Source organism: Mirounga leonina, unplaced genomic scaffold, assembly GCF_011800145.1.
Source record: "Mirounga leonina isolate KUSES-001 unplaced genomic scaffold, KU_Mleo_1.0 Mir_176, whole genome shotgun sequence".
Taxonomy (NCBI): Eukaryota; Metazoa; Chordata; class Mammalia; order Carnivora; family Phocidae; genus Mirounga; species Mirounga leonina.
In genome coordinates this window covers 19,549,018-19,571,143 of record NW_023270454.1, presented here as the reverse complement: position 1 = coordinate 19,571,143, position 22,126 = coordinate 19,549,018, and the positions used below count along the sequence as shown (strand labels likewise).

Below are 22,126 nucleotides of genomic sequence, written 5' to 3'. Positions count from 1 at the left end.
AAAGAAAAAAAAAATTAAAAAAAAATTAAAAAAAATAATCATTTTGTTGTTGTTGTTTGCTTATTTTAATTGGCTAGGGTGTGGGGTGTTTTTTTAATGAAGCAATAAATAACTAATATCAAGTACTGGCAGGTTGAGTGGTACCATAACAAATACCTAAAATGTGGTAGTGGCTTTGGAATTGAGCATGGAAGGAGTTTGGAAGAATTTTGAGGACTATGTTAGAAGAAGTCTAAGCTGCCTTCAACAGACTGTTCATAGAATTCTAGTCATTGAGGATAGTGTCCTTGAGGCCACAAAAGGACGTAAGGAATATGTTATTGGAAACTGTAAGAAGAGAAATCTATCTGATATAATCAAAACGATTAGCAACACTACTGTGTGCACTAAAATATGAAGTTAAAATGTGCCCAATTACCTGGGTAATCTAGCAAAGGTGATTTCTAAGGAAAGTGTTAAATATGACACTTGATTTCTTTGTGCTTTTTATAGTAAAATATGAAAATAAAAAACTTTTCCAAATGAAAAATGTTGCCAGAATTAAGAATTGGCTTTGGAGCAAATGTTCAATACAGACCATTTCCAGGAAAACATGGTTGAGATTAAGCTTAAGATGTAATTGTAAAGCTTTTGTTAAGATGTCAGAAAGGCCAAAGGTGGTGCCAAACCAAAGGTTCTTTCAGGAGATCAAGGGTGTGTATAACAGATCCTCTGAATTTAAAAAACAAAACAAAACAAAAAACATCTAAGAAGCAATGTTATACCACAGCAGTCTCAACAGGAGCCCAAAGTAGAGAAGAGTCTATCACGAAGAGACTTGTGGTTGTGTCTTTTGGCATCTAAATGAATAATCTTCAAAAAGTTATAGAAGGGACACAATGATATTGAGAGAATTTTATTCACAATTTAAGAATAATATCTTTATATTATCTTTAAACAATAATATCTTTAACTGGAAGGAATAGAAACAGTACAAAATGAAAAAAGAGGTCTTCAGATCAATAAAATTCTACTAAAAGGAAGTATGCTTATAAAACTACTTATTTGAAAACCCATGCTAATTTTTATGGAGGAATGGGTAGTAAAGGGATGATTCAGAGCAAAAACCAGAGTCCGGTAGCATAGCCTGGGGCCAGGGAAAGCTATTTCCATTCTTGAAACCTAATCAAGCAATTTCCAGCATGTGCCACCCAGCTAGACTTCAGAATTACTATGAAGTGTCTTTTTTTTTTTTTCTTTTTTGAGAGAGGAAGGGGGAGGGACAGAGGGAGAAGAAGAGAGAGAATCCCAAGCAGGCTCCACACCCAGTGTGGAGCCCAACTCGGGGCTCGACCTCACAACCTTGAGATCATGACCTGAGCTGAAATCAAGAGTCAGACCCTTAACCAACTGAGCCACCCAAGTTCCCCATGAAGTGACTCCTTTATGCCTCCCATCTCCCCTCTCTTGTACAGGATTGTCTACAAGTATCCTATACCTGTTTCTAGAGTGCAGTTCTCACTCTTTAGATCTAGGAAACTAAATAGACACGTTCTTTGCCCCCACCCCCCCACACAAATGTAATGTTGGAACAGGTATAGGATACTTGTAGACAATCCTGTTCAAGAGAGGGGAGATGGGAGCCATAAAGGAGTCACTTCATACATTTTCTCATACTAGTATCTAATTACCAAATAGATTTTTTAAAGTAACTATGTATGGACTTATTAAATATAACTTTATTTTGTTAAATAATTAGCATGTTTTGTCACTCAGTGAGTGTATGTTTCTAAGCGAGAGATTAAGTCTGAATCAGATAAATTTTTATGTGAACAATTTTATGTGAACCATTCATTCAATGCTTTTTAAACAAAGCTATCTGCTTGCTGAGTTCTAAACTGTTTGATTCCTTATTTTATAAAACTTAATAAGGAGGTTATTTATAGATGTAATATAACATATAAAACAGTAGTAAATATAACATACATATATATTTGACCAAAGCTAAAACTTTGTTTCTATGACAAATTCCTTTATATTACACAGGCCATTCTAACACTACCAATCATCCTCATCCAAATATGTGTTTTCTCTCCTGTTCTGACATAATGTGGCCCACAGATCTAGACTCAAAAGAACTTCTTTGGGAATTTTATTTCTCCTTTCCATTGTAAATTAATCTCTGAAAATATAATTCAGAAGAAAGAAACAGAAACAAAAGAAAATATGTTAAATATTTGTCAAAGGTGTGCATTTCATGTGTTTGCAAGAGTGCTTGCAAACCAGCAGAAATCGATCACCTGTAAAATCCCATCTGCCACCATTGTCCCATATACTGATATATTCATTTTTGTTATATGCCTCTTTATTTCAGTTTTGCCTTTTCCTTCTTACTGGGATCATAGATTGGTCACAATATGTGAATGTATAGATAGGAATGAAGCTCAAAATTTTGACTTGTTGGATAAAACCTTATAATCTACTCAGGTAGACACTGGGTGTTTTAGAAATTAGATGCTGAGAAATGTTCCATGAACTACTGTGGCAGTTCACACCTATTTCTTTCATTGCTTCTTGAGAAATCTCATTTCAGCATTACTTAATATCATTTCTATTTGTAGAATCTATCAGTTTGGCAATTCTTTATTGATACCTGCACCATCAGGAATAATTTGTGGTTATGAGGGATAGAGCAATGAACAAAAAAGAAAAAAAAAATGTATGGGGAGAATTATTTATTAAATTTCACTGAAAAATTTAAAAAAATAAATTGTAATGAATGAGGGTGGTTATAGTTGAGCATGCACATATAAAACATATACATGTAGACATGCACGCATATATATGCATACATACATATTTTACTATGTTTGTTCAAATTTTAGTTTATGGAAAGGAGATAAAACTTTAAAAATTTCCAATCATTGGGCGCCTGGGTGGCTCAGTTGGTTAAGCGACTGCCTTCGGCTCAGGTCATGATCCTGGAGTCCCGGGATCGAGTCCTGCATCGGGCTCCCTGCTCGGCAGGGAGTCTGCTTCTCCCTCTGACCCTCCTCCCGCTCATGCTCTCTGTCTCTCATTCTCTCTGTCTCAAATAAATAAATAAAATCTTAAAAAAAAAAAAATTTCCAATCATCTCCTCAACATAAATGCTATGGTTGTATTTTTATTTCCTTTGTTCCTAATTACTGACTGAGCACTTGGGAGTACTCCTTGTTTGGCATTTTACCCTTTTCTGTGTGTAAGTGATGGAGAATTTTATTTTGACATCTTTATGATGTTTTCACATTAATGGACTTTTTATAAAAGCTAATTCATCCTTGATTATGATGCATACTCACCCTGGAAGATGCCAAGGATTTTGTTAAATCTAACCACTGGCTAGATGAAGTATGCAAAGTTCATTTTTCTTTGTAGCAATTTCTGTACATTTATGGAAAAATCATTTGCTTCTCCTTATCAACATCTCTCTCTACTCTCCATTGTGAAAGGCATAACGCTTTATCTCTGTCCTCTAGTTTCCGAGCCCGTCCTGCAATGTGTATGTAATAAATGTTTTAGAGATAACTTCATTAAATTAAGATAAGGGCTGTCTAAAATATCGCCTTAGTTAGGAACATATTGGTTAAAAGTGATAGAATCTGAACTCAAACCAGCTTAAGTAAAAGGTGGAATTCATTTCCTGAGGGAATCTAAGCAAGTGTGGAACAAACCACAGGAAATGCAGGAACTGGAACCAGAGACTTGAACCCCACCGGGGCTTCTCTTTTCTCTGCTTAACACTGCCTGTCAGTTTCATTCTCTTTCTGAGGCAGAATAGCTCTTTTTTCTTCTCTCTTTTTTTAAACAAAGTTAGTTGTTTTTTGTTTTTTGTTGTTTTTTAATGTAGGACTTTGCAGATCTTTCCCCCTACATTTTATTATGAGTATTTTCAATCACAGAGAAAAGTTGAATTACAAAGTTAACATGCACATACCTACCACCTAGAGTCTATAATTCACAGTTGCTGGGTTTGCTTTATCACATTTCTATCTGTCCATCACTTTATTCATCAAATATTCCATCTTAAATATTTACACACTTCAAAATGTTACGAACATCAGTAAGTTGGATGGTTAGACATTCTTAGCTTGTTCACTATCCTGGAGGGAAAACATTCAATATTTTATCATTAAATATGTCATATATGACATTCATCAAGTTGAGAAATTTTAATTTGTTTAGTTTAAATTTTTTTTTAATTTTTATTTTATTTTCAGTTTTTATTTTAATTCTAGTTAGTTAAGATACAGTGTTATATTAGTTTTAGTTTAGTATTAGTATTTAGTTTATATTAGTTTTACAGTGTTATATTAGTTTTGTGCAATAGAGCGATTCAACAATTACGTACATCACCCAGTGCTCATCAAAACAGGTGCACTCCTTAATCCTCATCACCTATTTAACCCATCTTGCCACCAACCTCCCCTCCCCAGTTTGTTCTCTATAATTGTCTGTTTATTGATTTATCTCCTTTTTTTTTCCCTTTGCTTATTTGTTTCTTAATTTCCACATAAGTTAAATCATATGGTATTTGTCTTTCTCTGACTTATTTCACTTAGCATTATGCCCTCTAACTCCATCTGTGTCATTGCAAATGGAAAGATTTCATTCTTTTATATGGCTAGATGGTATTCCATTCCACTTATATACCACCTCTTTTTTATCCATTCATCTGTTGATGGACACTTTCTTCCATATCTTGGTTATTGTAAATAATGCTACTATAAATATAGGGGTGCATGTAACCTTTTACATTAGTGTTCTTGTATTATTTGGGTAAATACTCAGTAGTTCAATTGCTGGATCATAAGGTAGTTCTATTTTTAACTTTTTGAGGAACCTCTATGCTGTTTTCCACAGTGGATGCTCTAATTTGCATTCCCACCAACAGTGCACAAGTGGTCCTTATTCTCCACATGCTCTCCAACACCTGTTGTTTCTTGGGTTGTTGACTTTAGGCATTCTGACCATGTAGTTTTGATTTGCATTTCCCTAATGATAAGTGATGATGAGCATCTTTGCATGTGTCTGTTGGCCATCTGGGTGTCTTCTTTGGAGAAATGTCTGTTCATGTTTTCTACCCATTTTTCAACAAGATTGTTTTTTGGCTGTTGAGTTTTATAATTTCTTTATATATTTTGGATACTAACCCCTTATCAGATATGTCATTTGTAAATATCTTCTTCCATTCCGTAGGTTGCCTTTTAGTATTGTTGATCATTTCCTTCACTGTGCAAAACCTTTTTATTTTGATGAAGTCCTAATAGTTCATTTTTGCTTGGGTTTCCCCTCACCTCAGGAGACATATCTAGAAAAATGTTGCTATGGCTGATGTCAAAGTAGTTACTGCCTATGTTCTCTTCTAGGATTTTTTTATTTCAGGTCTCACATTTAGGTTTTTAATCCATTTTGAGTTTATTTTTGTGTATGGTATAAGAAAATAGTCGAATTTCATTTTTTTTGCATGTTGCTGTCCAGTTTTCCCAACACCATTTGTTGAAGATACACTTTTCCCATTGGATATTCTTTCCTGCTTTGTCAAAGATTAATTGGCTATATAATTGTGATTTATTTCTGGATTTTCTATTCTGCTCTGTTGATCCATGTGTCTGTTTTTGTGCCAGTACCATACTGTTCTGATCACTAAAGTTTTGTAATATACTTATGTCTGGAGTTGTGATGCCTCTGGCTTTGCTTTTCTTTTTCAGGATTGTTTTGGCTATCCGGGGTCTTTTGTGGTTCCATAAAAATTTTAGGATTGTTTGTTCTAGTTGGTATTTTGATAGGGATTGCATTAAATGTGTAGATCCCTTTGGGTAGTATAGACATTTTAACAATGTTTGTTCTTCCAACCCATGAGCATGGGATGTCTTTCCATTTCTTTGTGTTGTCTTGAATTTCTTTCATCAGTGTTTTATAGTTTTTAGAGTACAGTCTTTCACCTCCTTGGTTAAGTTTATTCTTAGGTATTTTATTATTTTTGGTGCAATTATAACTGGGATTGTTTTATTAATTTCTCTTTCTGCTCTTTAATTGTTAGTATGTAGAAATGCAACAGATTTCTGTACATTGATTTTGTATCCTGAGACTTTACTGAATTCATTTAGTTTTTTGGTGGAGTCTTTTGGGTTTTCTATATATAGTATCATGTCATCTGCAGATAGTGAAAATTTTACTTCTTCCTTACTGATTTGGATGCCTTTTATTTCTTTTTCTTTTCTGATTGCTGAAGCTAAGACTTCCAGTACTATGTTAAATAACACAGGTGAAAGAGGACATCCTTGTCTCGTTACAGAGCATAGAAGAAAAGTTCTCAGTTTTTCTCCATTGAGGATTTTTTTTCATAGGTGGCCTTTATTATGTTGAGGTATGTTCCCTCTAACCTACCTTGTTGAGGGTTTTTATCTTGAATGGATGTTGTACTTTGTCAAATGCTTTTTCTGCATCTATTGAGATGTTCATATGTTTCTTATCCTTTCTTTTATTGATGTGATGTATCACATTGATTGATTTGTGATTATTGAACCACCCTAGAATTTTTGCATCCATGCTTATCAAGGAATTTGGCCTGTGGTTCTCCTATTTAGTGGTCCCTTTATCTGCTTTTGGTATCAGCATGATGCTGGCCTCATAGAATGAATTTGGAAGTTTTCCTTCCTTTTCTCTTCTTTGGAATAGTTTGAGAAGACTAAGTATTAACTCTTCTTTAAATATTAGGTAGAATTTGCCTGTAAAGCCAGTCTGGACTTTTGTTTGCTGGGAGTTTATTGATTACTGACTCAATTTCTTTGCTGGTTATGGGTCTGTTCAAATTTTCTATTTCTTCCTGTTTCAGTTTTGGTAGTTTGTATGTTTCTAGGAATTTATCCATTTCTTCTAGGTTGTCCAATTAGTTGGCATATAGTTTTTAATAATATTCTCTTATAATTATCTGTATTTCTGTGGTGGTGTTCTCCTCTCTCATTTGTAATTTTATTTATTTGAGTCCCTTCTCTCTCTTTTTTTTTAAATAAGTCTTGTTGAAGGTTTATCAATTTTATTGATTTTTTTCTCAAAGAATTGGCTCCTGGTTTCATTGATCTGTTCTATTGTTTTTGGTTTTTTGGAAGGGAGTTTGTTCTGATTTTTAATTTCTATTATTTATTTCTGTTCTAATCTTTAGTATTCCCTTCTTTCTGCTAGTTTTAGATTTTGTTTGTTCTTTTTTTATCTCCTTTAGATGCAAGGTTAAACTGTTTGAAATTTTTCTTCTTGAGGTAGGCCTATATTGCTACAAACTTCCCTTTTAGAACTGCTTTTGTTGCATCCCAGAGGTTTTGAACCATTGTGTTTTCATTTTCATTTTATTTCATGTACTTTTTTATTTTTCTAGTTCCTGGTTGACCATTCATTGTTTAGTAGCATGTTATTTAACCTCTATGTATTTGTGTTATTTCCAGATTTTTTTCCTGTGTTTGACTTATAGTTTCATAGCATTGTGTTCAGAAAAGATGCATGATTTTTGATATTTTGAATTTGTTGAGACTTACTTTGTGGACTAGTATGTGATGTATTCTGGTGCATGCTCTATGTACACTTGAAAAGAATGTGTATGCTGCTGTTTTAGGATGGAATATTCTGGATATATCTGTTAAATCCATCCGGTCTAGTGTGTCATTTAAAGTCATTCTTTCCTTACTGATTTTCTGTTTAGATGATCTGTCCATTGATGTAAGTGGGGTGTTAAATTCCCCTACTATTTTTGTACTATTACCAATTAATTCATTTTTATTTGTTATTAACTCTTTTATGTATTTGGGTGCTTCTATATTGTATGAATAAATATTTACAATTGTTATATCTTCTTGTTGGATTGTCCCCTTTATTATTATGTAGTGTCCTTCTTTGTTTCTTGTTACAGCCTTTGTTTTAAAGTCCATTTTGTCTGATATATCTACTGCTACTCTGGTTTTCTTTTGACATCCATTGGCATGACAGATATTTCTCCATCCCCTCACTTTCAATTTGCAGGTGTCTTTAGGTCTAAAATGAGTGTCTTGTAGGAAGCATATAGATGGTTCTTGCCTGTTTGTGGTTTTTCATTTCTTTTTTTTTTTAATCTATTCTATCACAGTACGTCTTTTGATTGGAGTACTTGGTCCATTTATGCCCAAAGTAATTATTGATAATTATGTATTATTACCTTTTTATTACTTGTTTTGTGGTTGTTTCTGAAGATTTTCTCTGATCCTTACTTGTCTTCTTTTTAATGTTTTGCTGATTTTCCTTAATTACATATTTGGATTGCTTTCTTTTTATTATTTGCATATTTATTAGTGGTTTTTGATATATGGTTACCATTAGCTTTATATATAACCTCTTCTGCATATATTGTATATTATGTTAATATCTCTATATTAAGTTGATGGTTGTTTAAGTTTGAACCCATTGTTTTCTCCTCTTCTCCCCACATTTAGGTACATGTTATTATATTGTATATCCTTCTTTTTTGTGAGTTCCTTGACTGTTTTTTACAGAAATATTCATTTTTACTGTTTTTCTGTTTCCTATCTCTATACTGTCACTTTTGGTCTCTCCTTTCCACTTAGAGTCCCTTTTGATGTCTCTTGCAGAGCTGGTTTAGTGGTCATGAACTCCTTAATTTTTGTCTGGGAAACTCTTTTTCTCTCCTATTCTGAATGATAGCCTTGCTGGATAGAGTATTCTTGGCTTTTCCCATTCAGCACTTTGAATATATCATGCCATTCCCTTCTGGCTTGCATAGATTCTGTTGAAAAATCTCTTGCTAGCCTTATAGGTTTTACCTTGTAAGTTAATGACTTCTTTGATCTTGCTGCTTTTAAATTTTTTTTTTCCTTATCACTATATTTTGCCAATTTAACTACAATATGTCTTGGTGTGGGTCTGCTTTTATTGATTTTGTTGGGGGTTCTCAGTGTCTTCTAGATCTGGATATCTGTTTTCTCCCCCAATTTAGGGAAGTTTTCAGCTGTTATTATTTCAGATAAATTTTCTGCCTCCTTTTCTTTCTGTTCCTCTTCTGAGACTCCTATTATACAAATGTTAGTACATTTGATGGAGTCACTGAGTTCCCTAAGTCTGTTCTAGTTTTGCATGATTCTTTTCTCTCTCTTTTGTTCAACTTGATTTCTTTCCACTATTGTCTTCTAAGTCATTAATTCATTTTCTGCTTCTTCCATCCTGCTGTTCATTCCATCAAGTATGTTTCTCATTTTGTTTACTGTGTCCTTTATCTCTGCTATGTTGTTCCTTATCTCTGTATTAATGGACTCACTGAGGTCCTCTCCTCTCTTCTCAAGTTCAGAGAGTATCCTTATGATCATTGCTTTAAGTTCTCCATCAGGCATATTACTTACATCTGTTTCACATAGATCTCTGGCTGTGGCCTTGTCCTCTTCTTTCATTTAGGATAAATTTCTCTGTCTCTTCATTTTTGCTTCTCTCCGTTTCTCTGTGTTAAGAAAGTCAACTGTGTCTTCTCTTGAAAGTAGTGCTTTTATGAAAAAGAGGTCCTGGAGTGCCTTGCAGTACAGTGCCCCCTGTTCACCAGAACCTGATACTTCTGGAGAATATCCTATGTGTGTTGCTTATATCCTTATTTTGTGTCTGAGTTATGTTTCCTTTCAGTGCAGTTGTCTGCACTGACTCTCTGCTTGTTGTGGGCTGTGCTTGTTCTCTATGGTATTAGTGGGATCCAGGCAGGCTAGCTCCAGAGGGGGCATGCTGACAAAGGAACTTGGGAGCAGAGCAATAGTGTTAGCAAAATTTGCATTGGGTGACTAGTCCTAAGCCAGAGCCCCTGAGTTTCACACCCTGAAACAGGTGTGGTGGCTGGTGGCTGTGTGCCAGGATGGCCAGGGGCACAAGGCTGGGCACCATGTGGTAGTTGAGCCCAGCATTGTAACTAGGCATGATGCATGGTAGCAGCTGAGCACCTGGAACCTGGGCAGGGCACAGGCTTGGCTTTAACAAAATTTGCCCTGAACCCAGGGCAGAGGTTAGCAGGCTTGGAATGGTGAGTCCTCAGGAAGACTCATGGGTGTGGTACACTATTACCGAGTTAGCTAACAGCTCCCCAACACAATCTAAAATCATCATGAACAGATCTGTATCCAGTTAGCCCCTTGTGTTGTGTAAACTGCCCTTTTTATGTTGCCTATCTGCGTAGGCTGCTGTCTCTTCAAGGGCAGTGACCCAGCTATCACTCACCCCTTAGCTCACCCAGCGCTGAGTCAGATGACTTTTAAAACTCCAAATTCTGGGTGCCTAGGTGGCTCAGTTGTTTAAGCGACTGCCTTTGGCTCAGGTCATGATCCTGGAGTCCCGGGATTGAGTCCTGCATTGGGCTCCCTGCTCAGCAGGGAGTCTGCTTCTCCCTCTGACTCTCCCCCGCCTCATGCTTTCTCTCTATCATTATCTCTTTCAATAAATAAATAAAAATCTTAAAAAAAACCCAAAAAACTCCAAGTCCCACTAGTTTTACAAACTAATGGAATTCAGCTCCTCTGGTTTTTAAAGCCAAAAGTTACAGGGGTTAGTCTGCCTCCTTTGAGTTCCCTGGTACAAGGGCCCATTTCTCTGCCTTCTCCATGCCAGCAGCTCCCTCCCTCCTAGGTAGCCTCCCTCACCTTTCTGACCCTTCTAACCTTTCCATGCAACTTCGTCTCTAGATTTAGTTGTGGAATTTTTTTCTGCCAGTCTTTGGATTACTTTCCACTTTATTGACTTGGATATGGATGATAACTAGTTGAAAACATAGGACTGGGTGCTCAGGGTTCTCCTACTCTGCCATTTTCCCAAGCTCCTTATTTCTTTTTTGTTTGTTTGTTTGTTTGTTTTTTCCTTAACTGAATCTGTCATTGAATGACTCATGGCCATCAATACTCCCTAAGTTGTCCAAGTTATAGCTTTAGCTCTAATGTGAGATTGAATAACTTTCTCAGGTCTAGTTTCAAAATATAAAATCTAAGGGCTATACTCTGTTGTGGCATAGGCCTTGCATATCCTGGAGCCAACAATTATCTACAGCAAGTGGGCAGAGTAATATTATGATAACAGAGAGATGTTTGGTAACCACACAATTATGGGAAAATAATTGGCCGTGAGATAAAGGTGTGTACGTGTGTGCACAGGTGCACATTTGCATGCATACACTGGGGGGGCGGATGTCAGGTGAAATTATTTTCTAAGCAATTCCATAGATATTACCATAATAACTAACTCCAGCTTGACTTTGTGCTTTAATATTCAAATAATGGATTTTCAGCTTATCCTGAGATAAATTCTGTATCTATTATAATTTTAGCATTTGTTACTTTTCTTTTGATATGTAGTATTTAAAATCCATGAATTGCAAATTACAATATTTTCATGGTTAAATGCCTACATAGTTCCCATAGAAGCTGAGGATTTGTGTAGTGAGCAAACAGCCCTAGGTTTGATGCCAGCTTCCCATCTTATTGTGTGAGCTTGGGAAAATTACCTAGGTTCACCCTTTAAAATGGGGAAAATAAAAATAGTATCTACTTTTGGTTATTATGAGGATCAAACGAGACATAGCAAGTAAAATGAGGTTATTGTCAGGTTTAAACAAGATTAGTTCATATGCTTTATGCATTTTGACTTTTTAAAAATAGGCAAAAAAGAAATAATTTAATTGTTCTTCAAGGAGCTGCATTCTGTTTTCTGACATTGAGCCAGTCATTCACATTATTTAGAAATAGTTAAACAGATTCTCCAAATAACTTTGGTTAGATACTTGGCTATTAGATTTATAGAAGAACAATCTATAATCCCAAGGACAAGTTCAAATTTTTCTGCCCTAAATTACATATTATTCTAACCAAAATTTGAGCAAAAAATGTTGATTTCTTTAATAATGCTAGCAGTAAACTGTTGCCATTCTTCATCCTAAATCTAAAAGTTGTTTTAGAAATAATTTCTGAAATAATATTTTTTCTATTACAACTACCAGTGTGTTGATTTAAATATATGTTTCCAAGGATCTTATTTTCCTCTCAACCACAGTTTTGCACTGTTGAGAATGACAGTGTTCATTTCCATGGTCATTGTTTTTCTGACTTCCATTGATTTTCTGCTTTCAGTATAATTTCTGGAAAAAAATGACTGTATCTTTAACTATGTTTACACATTTCTGAAATAAAGCTTATCTTCCCCTAACAGCATTCTTTCACTCCCCTTTGTTTATATTTCAAATGATTAATTACCGAGTTCTTTCAGATTTACTCTGGGAAACACCTAGGCCCATCTTTGACTCCAAAATGCAGTGACTTAATAATAAATCATTTTTAGCTTGTAGATCTATGAGTTGGCTATGACTGCTGGGCTCTCATTTCTCCTCTCCCATGTGTTTTTCCTTTCTAGGACCTAGGCTAAAGAAATAATTATTACTGGGGACATGCTATTCTCATTTTAGAAGGCAAAAAAACAAAACAAAACAAAAAAACAATAGGACAAGGGAAAACACACAATTACATTTAAAGCTTCTGCTTGAACATGACATAATTCAAGTCTAATTATGTTTCACTGGTCAAGGTCTGTCACATGACCAAGCACAAAGACAGATATAGAAGTATTACCTATCTAGAGAGAGATACTTTGCTTCTTATGGCAAAGAGTATAGATGCATAATTCTTTTACAGGGAAGGGACTGAATTTTAGGGAACAATATTAAAATCCCCCCCTTTTTTTTTTTTTAGTTTTATACCTTTATTTGACAATCAGCGATTAGTTCTCATCTACATTAACTGTCTGTAGATTTTTGAAAGTGGTGACAGGTACATAGGTAACCAGTGCGTAGAGTTTGTTTGGTGAATCTTCATCCTCCTTATGTTTTCTGGACAACTGCACACAGATACGGTATGGAATGTTCCTTATTCCTTTGGCCCAGACAGCTTTGCCTGGTGTCAATGCGCACATCTGGAGTTCCCATCTTCTTCATGGCAAATTTCCGGATCTCTTTGAGTGCCCGAGGGGCACACTTCTTGAAATCCACTCAATGGATGCGCTTGTGAATGTTAATGGTGTATTCTTTGGTCACTAACCTCGTTGATGGCAAAACGGCCGTTCTTCTCGCCACCCTTCTTCGCGGGAGCCATTCTGCCCGGCCCTGGTGGGAAAGGAAGAGCACGAGGTATTGTAGAGAGGGAAAGCAGCGTCACAAGTATCCACCCCCCTCATGTTTTTTGTTTGTTAGCTTTGGCTCCACGAGGTTTACAGACAAATTCAAGCTTCTTAATGCAAAATGTAAGATCTTGAAAAACTCTGTTTCCTAACACTCCCATAGTCTCCTACTTGGCCCTGTATTCTTGTTTTTCAAGAAGCATGGTATCCTAGAAGTCAAGTGAAGAAAGAGTATTAAAGGACAAATACGTTGAGCCAAATGCTGCTAATTAGTCAAGTGTGATGAGATTGGTTAAATTGTCTTTGATTTAGGGATATACATGTGACTGGAACTCTGAAGAAAACCATTTCGCTAGAATAACAAGGGAAAAATCTTTAGAGGAGTTTAGCTATTTTAGAGACGAAAGAAGATTTATATTGGATACAAGGTAATAAGAGGATGGTGTGGTAATTTGAAGCATATGTGGGGTCTGGAGAAATTTTTTTGTTTATTTTTTTAAATATGTGAGAAATTAAGCCATGACTATATGCTGCTTTGAATAATTTAGTGAAGAGAAGTACATTAATGATGCATAACATATGCAAGAGTCTTGTTGATGCAATGTTCCTGAGTAAGCAAAAGGAGTGAAAACCAGGGTACAATGGAAATACTGGCCTTAGCTAGTAACTGATGTATATTGTTTTAGGCAGACCTAAAATAATAGGATGAAGGGCATAGTATATGGACTCAAAGGTGAGTTGGTAAGTGGATGTGATTGTAGGAAGTTATGAAAGGTTTCTCCAGTTTTAATTTTGTTAATGAATAAGCAAAGGGTTAATTATTTGAGTATAAGGATCATGGAAGAAGCATTTTGGGTTTGAGAACAGAGGAGAGCATATGAAATGGCTATATGGTAGAGACTGTATGGATAGAGATATATGACAAAGCCTATAGTCTGTCATAGGAACATCCTGCTTGCTCACAGGGACATCCCTGTATAGATCTGTTTACAAGCATGTAGATAATGTATCACATCAGAAGTGTAATTATTATAAACAAAGAAAGAAACACACTAGCAAGCAGATTTCCAGCTTTGGTGCTTCATGTAAGGTTTAGAAATAAGCCTGCTATAAGCACAGATGGTGTGTTTTTGTTTTTGTTTCTTTAAATTAGATGCTCTTGAGTAGCATCAGTCCTTCCCATCAGCCATGAAATCTACCACCTTACTATAATCCAGTTACAGACTTTTTAAAGATTTTTTTGTGTGTGGGGGGAGGATGGCGTTTGGCCTGGTGATCAGACCTTCCATCAACCAGACCCTCCCTACACTTTGGCCCATCTACTCAGAGAAGGAATAGAAGAGATGTCAGTAGATAATCTGTATAAATTGGAGTAGCTGGCTTCCTACTTGAGGGAAAATTTGATTGCAACTATTAGGCTTCTAAAATAAAGCAATTCTCTATGTTGCTGATGGGGGATAGATTTTAGGAGAAAAAATCATTGGCTGAGGTTAAATATCTGGCCATTAAACAGTTTTCAATCACCATGTCTGTGCTAGAAGATGAATTATCTCACAACATGGAAAGGGCAGAGTAGAGTTTGTCATTAAATAAAAAGTGGTGTCACTCTGAAGAGCTGCCAAACTCCTTACTCTCATCTGATAGACACTTGGAGTAAATGATCCCAAGAGAAGGATTAGAAGAAACAAATGGGACAGACAATAAAATGTCACAGAAAAATCCATGCTTACTCCTTGACTGCTTCCTTTACAACATAGAGCATACATGGACTGCTCTGAATATCTGATGATATCGATTCCATGATTTGCTTTCTGTTTTCAATTAGTGCATAGTAGATAGATCTGGATGCTAGTTTAAATACATAAAAATACATACACTCCTTCTATATGTTTCAAAACTTGTAGATAAGTATAATCCAATCTTATAAAATTGTCACTGCTGTCATTCTGTACGTGCCATATATGAAAATGTTATTAGTAAATTGAATAAAGTGAAATAGGATCACTCAAAGTAAATTCAGGGCCTTAAACCAGAAGCCCCACCCCACCCACCATGTACCTCCCCACCCTTACCCACAAAGGGATAATAATAGCTTGGGATTTGACTATGTGTGATATGAATGTAAAGTGTTGGGCAATATTAGTCAATCCATTACTAAACATGATGTAGTTAAATTGGCTACAGGATGTTCTAGAGTAAAATGAGAAGAGCTGATAGTTGGTAATATTAAAAGTTCAAACTTGGGTGCCTGGGTGGCTCAGTCGTTAAGCGTCTGCCTTCGGCTCAGGTCATGATCCCAGGATACTGGGATCAAGCCCCGCATTGGGCTCCCTGCTTCGTGGGAAGCCTGCTTCTCCCTCTCCCACTCCCACTTGCTTGCGTTCCTGCTCTTGCTATCTCTCTCTGTCCAATAAATAAAATCTTTAAAAAAAAAAAGTTCAAACTTATATTAAGTCACTGCTTCTCTGATGTCACCTGGCTGCCCCAGCAGGTAAGATTCACATCTGCTTTCCCCATGCCCTGACTTTCCTCTCATTACACTATAGTTTACTACAGGAATCAGGGTTTCCTTGACAGCAGAACTGGACCTTGTACTTGAAAAAACAAGGAGATCCTGGGGCATTTCAAGGCTAATGGGAAGCAATGATGCTCTCAAAAATTTCTGCTGTATTAAATGGACAGTGCCCAGTTAATAAAAGGGGACTTCCATTCTTATGAGCGGCAAAGTAGAAACACATTAAGAATGAAAAGCAAAGATTTCATCCACCAGAAGCAAGATAAATCTTTTAAGTAACCTTAAGACCACAGTGATACTGAAAAGAAGTCAAAATGATGTATAGCTGACATAATTGGAATGTGTAAGTTCTTGATACAGTAGAGAAAGAAGTGTATAAAAGTCCTGTACTATAAGTTTGGTCAATACACAAAAGACTAATGCAACTTTTTATTGCCCCAACAGATTTCAAACCTAAAATTATTTTTGAAGGTTTAGAAGCTATGCAGTATTTTTTTCTATACTTTTTTTATATGTATGTTTGTGTAATCTGTGATAAGTAAGGAATAGTATTTAAAATATGTCTGCATTTTATGCTTAGCCTTATATTCAATCAAATATCACTTATCACATCATCTTAACACTATAAATGCCGATGGAGGCAAATTCACTTTACCCTGTGCATAGAAACCCATAAATTGTCCTTGATCATCCATCCAAAAAGATAATGGGAAAATATGTCAGCATATAACAGGGATCAATGGCACATTTTCTAAATCATTCTATTTTTTTATCAAATTAACTTCTTGCTAATTTTTTAAATTCATTTCGCAAATAGAAGCAACCCATTCCAGGCTTACTCTGCTGCCTGAAATCTAATTGGTAGCTGATAAAGTATCTCCTTGTTTACTAGTAAGCATATGCATTGTTAAGTTTGGACTACCCTCTGGCTAGTAATCATTTTAAATGACAGACTTCCACTTTGAAACTATTAATCTGACCCAGGTAAAGAAACTGTTAGTAATTAGCATCAAGGTCAATAGATCTGTTTTTTTTTTTTTTTTATAGTTTATCAATTTTACTTTATTTTTTAAGATTTTTAATTATTTTTAAAATTTTTAAAATTTTTTAAATTTTATTATGTTCTGTTAATCACCATACATTACATCATTAGTTTTTGATATAGTATTCCATGATTCATTGTTTGCATATAACACCCAGTGCTCCATTCAACACGTGTCCTCCTCAATACCCATCACCAGGCTAACTCATCCCCCCACCCCTTTCCCCTCTAGAACCCTCAGTTTGTTTCTCAGAGTCCATAATCTCTCATGGTTCGTCTCCCCCTCCGATTTCCCCCCCTTCATTTTTCCCTTCCTGCTATCTTCTTTTTTTTTTTTTTTTAACATGTAATGTATTAATTGTTTCAGAGGTACAGGTCTATGATTCAATAGTCTTACATCTGTTTGTTATTTATCTGCTTATCAGCCTCAAAACACTTTAGCATTCTTGGGCTGACTGGGACTCACTAAAATCAACAAAGCAAATAGCAAAAAGTTATCATAGGTCATTGACCCTATCCTAAAGCACACTAACTGGTATGTCTTATTCTGAGAAAAGATATTTTGATGGTAGTTTTTTTTTTTTTTTTTTAAATTTTGGTCAGTAGTAAAAGTGAGAACTTGTTTAAAAGAGAAGTGTTGGTTGGGGAGCCTGGGTGGTTCAGTCGGTTTAGCGTCTGATTCTTGGCTTCTGCTCAGGTCATGATCTCATGGGTGGTGGGGCTGAGTCCTGCCTCATGTTCCACACTCCATAGAGAGTCTACTTGAGGAGTCTCTCCCTCTGACCCTCCCCCAACTTGTGCGTGTGCATGCATGCTCTAAAATTAATAAGTCTTTAAAAAAAAGAGAGAGAGAGAAGCATCGGGATTATGTGTTTTTTTCCTTTTTTTTTTTTTTAAGATTTTATTTATTTGTTTGAGAGAGACAGAGAGCATGAGGGAGTGAGGGACAGAGGGAGAAGCAGACTCCATGCTGAGCAAGGAGCCCCATGTGGGCTCAATGCGGGGATGGATCCCAGGACTCTGGGATCATGACCTAAACTGAGGGCAGACTTAATCCACTGAGCACCCAGCTGCCCTGGGATTATGTTTATTTTCATCAACCCATAAGAATAAATTCAAAGCTTCAGGGTCTATAGGGAATGAGGATGAATAAAGGATTTTATCCCATATTTTAGGAGCTAAGCAATGAGAAATGTCTAATTCTATTGTGGAATTTTTAAAAATTAATATACAGTGTTTTATTAGTTTCAAGTGTACAATGTAGTGACTCAACAATCTATACATTATTCCGTGCTCATTATGGTAAGTGCACTCTTTAAACCCCTTCACCTGTTTCATCCATCCCCTTACCCACCTCCCCTCTGGTAACTATCACTTGGTTCTCTATAGTTAAGAGTCTGTTTTCTTGGTTTCTCCTTCTCTGTCTCTCACTCTTTTTTCCCCTTTGCTCATCTGTTTTGTTTCTTAAATTCCACATATGATTGAACATATGATATTTGTCTTTCTCTGACTTATTTCACTTAACATTATACTCTGTAGCTGAATGTTGTAGAATTTTTTTAACTAGATTTAACATTAACATTTAACAATCACCTTTTCCCTTAACATTTCCTCATATGTCAAAAGGGGTTAGTAGATCTAAATTCTAACCACATACTGTTTTGTTTGTTTAAACCACAGTGCCACCTACTAAGCAGTCTTTAGATACATTAGTTTTTATTTTTAATTGCTCATCTCATATAACTACAGTTTATAGCATTAAGCTTAATTTCCATGCCAAAGGACACACACACACACACACATATATGTATATTTATTTTAGTATGGGCACTTCATATAGGTTGAAGCTTTGGGCTGTTATCAAATGTACTTGTGAGTTCATTTTTACATGAAATTGAAAAATTTAGAAAAAAACACATTTCTCTCTGTGATTATACACAAAGCATGCTTGCCTTCAGATTATTTGTATATACTAGTAGACAGGCAAAGTGGGAAGTGATTGACGATGCTGCCAAATTCTCTCTGAGCCTACAGGATATAGATGATACCTTTAAAATTGGCAAAAACCTAATTAATCTTGCATGAGATGTAAACCTTTTGTCCTTAACCCGATAACAGTATGGAACAGTAGGAAACCCACAATTTTCATGATAAGGCGGCCCAAGCGTGAAGGATGTGTATAAAAATATTCAAACAACAATAAAATTACTTTTTTCTCTGCCATAAAAAAGAACAGAAATCATACCCTGTCATTCTCTAAGGTATTTTCAACATACTACACAGCAGGCTTTTTAAATACCGTAGTTGATCATAAAAATCACAGATCAAGTTAAGAAGCATTGTATGCGTTTGTCTTTTTAAGTTGTTTCTTTTATCAACTTGACACATAAAGCCTATGGTGCTTAAATTGATGTTTACTTGAACTGCTGCTGAGCAATCCTTCCACCCTCTAGGGAACCAGCAACATCTTTTAAGGCTTCTTGAGAAACCAATGTGACTTCTTCAGTTTAAATCTTGACCCTTGGCTCTAGCCACGCTATCAGTAAAGAAAAAAAAAAAAAAAAAAAAGAATGGTGAAATCATGACTCTCATACAAATAGTTAATAGACACAAGTTAAAGATTTTGCTTAATCAATAATTAATGAGGAAAACATTAAGATGTTACAGCTGATTTCAAAGAGAATTCAAATAACCACACTTATATAAGTAACTCAGTAATGCTGCGCTGAATTCATAAATAGAAGCAAAACTGGTCAATATCCACACGGAATAATCAATTACTTTCCACTGGACAGAATTTATTTTCATATCTGTGGGCAAAATTTTTTGCAATATTATCAGGTTTTTAACAATTTATAGATGTGCAAAATGTCTCAGAGTAAATAAAAGACAAAAATGGCTACCCGGTGATCTTTTATGCCCATTTCAAAGTTGTTCACAAATTTCCCCGACTCTATGAAATTACAGAGGAAATACTTGGGGGGGAAAACAAAACAAAATAAAACAAAAACAAAAAAAACAAACAAAAAAAACAAAAACCCATGATGCTATGACTAACAAAAGGGATGATTAGGTAAAAATTATGTTTCCAAGCAAATGACTTAATTGTTAAATATATTTTCACAGAACAAATATATGAATTAAAGGGTGAATTTTAGAGATTGCTGATATAATTTGTAGTTGCTGCAATCTCTGTAAATAATTCTGGACAAAGGCTATTCGCCAAAATTTGATGTCATTGTTTGAATTTGGTTACAGTTTCTACTGAAAATTTTTCCATTAAATAGTTTATAGATAGTGAATTGACAAAAACATACTGAGGGATTAATATCTTAAATGTTTTCTGAAAGTATATTCAGTAAACTTCTAAATCAACTAGAGAACCTGAAAGAAATCGTGTTAGGAATTTGTGAATTTAGGGGAAATAGCTAAATTCCTTTTATATTATTTCCCTTTATACTGGTATGTGTAAGCCTGTGTGCCTATTATAGACATTGGGGTGAAACTCCTCAGCCATTCTTGCCTCTTGTCTTGTTCTTACACACACACACACACACTATGCTAGTAAGATTAACGGTCACTGATTGGTATATTTTTATTAATACCTGGTCAGGTGGCCCAACTTATTTTATAAAGTCACTCATATTATTTTAACCATATTTTCTGTCTTCTCATTTCTTCTCCTTGATCCACTTTTCACCCTTCTTCATTTGGCCTTATGCCCTAAGACACTGAGCTGGTTTACAGCTGGAGACCTGGTTTCTGTGCCCTCTGGCTTCCATTTCAGTCCTCAGTGGGATACCACAGTAAGGGATTCAAGGAAGGGAAAAAGTGAGATCAGGGAGTTACCTCTCTGGTTCTTTCCCTGAGAAGTACCTCAGAATTACTGAGTTCCTGGACCAAAGGTTACTGCTTCTCTAAGGGCAAACTTCTCTACAAGTCTCTCCTTTGTGTTCTGGTAACTGCTTCTTCCCTTCATGACTTCTGGGTCTCAGGGTGGTAACAGTCCTTTCCCATTACTAGGCCAAGGTTATTATGTATTCCATATAGTTCCTTTATATCCATTCACACTGTTGCAAATACATGTGTGTTTTTTTTAAGATTTATTTATTTATTATTTATTTGAGAGAGCAAGAATGAGAGACAGAGAGAGTACATGAGGGGGGGGAGGGTCAGAGGGAGAAGCAGGCTCCCTGCTGAGTAGGGAGCCTGATGTGGGGCTCCATCCCAGGACTCCAGGATCATGACTTGAGCCAAAGGCAGTTGCTTAACCAACTGAGCCACCCAGGCGCCCCATGTTTTATTGCTAAAGTCTCTTGAAGTAACTTTAAGTGACCCATGTTTTCTGTTGGGATCTTGACTGCAATAATGCCTAAATGTACTGTTATCTCCTGAAACATATGGCTAACCAGAAGGGTAGAAATTCCCAAGATTTTAATCTAGGCTCATGAGAAAGCAGAGGCTCTCTCAAACCTTCAGTCTTGACTCATGGTCAGCAAACAGTATCTGTTAAGAACTAGAGAACAAATATTTTAGGCTTTGTGGATCATGCTAATAATGGCCATAGAAAAATAAGGAAACATGGGCATGACCCAGTGGTTAGACCCTAAAAATCCAAGCTAAGTTTACAAAAGTGTCACTTTTGTGGGTGTCATGAATGCCATTACTAGCAAAGCAACATTTGGTTTTAGTTTATGTGTTGTTATTTTTCTGTTTTTAGAATGTGTTATTCTTTTAGCTGTTGGATTTTGGAAACTGAATTTTACATTAGCCACACATTTTTAATATTTTGTGTTTCTTTTTTCAGCTTTGTCCCTCATAATGCAGTTTAAGGCAAAGCCATTGTTGAGAATACTAATATAAAAAGTAAAATTTGTCAGAAACCAAACTTTGCATTGAAGATTACATTAAATTGGGGTTCTACTCATGCAGCATCCTATTCTGCAATGTAATATTCACAATTCACAACCAGTTATACAAGGACCCATGATCTTAACAAGTAAGTTCACTGCCTACTGATATTAATTATTTATTTTCCAATTTCTAAAGTATCAGTGCTTTTTTTTTTTTGGTATAATTTCATTTATATGTAATGTCTAAAATAGTAAACTGAAATTCAGATTCTTTCTCTTTTTAATTCTTTTTCCTCAGTTTTCACAAGTGCTATTTGTTTCTGCATGCAAAGAGTCTCAGAGTCTGTTTCCCAGGTTACCTGAATGTCTCATTAATTTACTTTTCCAAGATAAGTAAATATAATCAATATTCATAATTTATACAGCAGAATAGTTTATTATATTTTTCTATTACTTCCAGAGGTAAGATGATAATAACATGAAGTATAAGCACTTCATGCTGCATGATAGCAAGGCTATAATGAGATAACA

General features: G+C 35.6%; 1 pseudogene; it reads right to left on the bottom strand.

Annotated features, from left to right (window-relative positions):
• Positions 1-12,746: 12,746 nt before the first annotated feature.
• LOC118022411 lies at positions 12,747-13,190 on the bottom strand (annotated as a pseudogene).
• Positions 13,191-22,126: the final 8,936 nt, after the last annotated feature.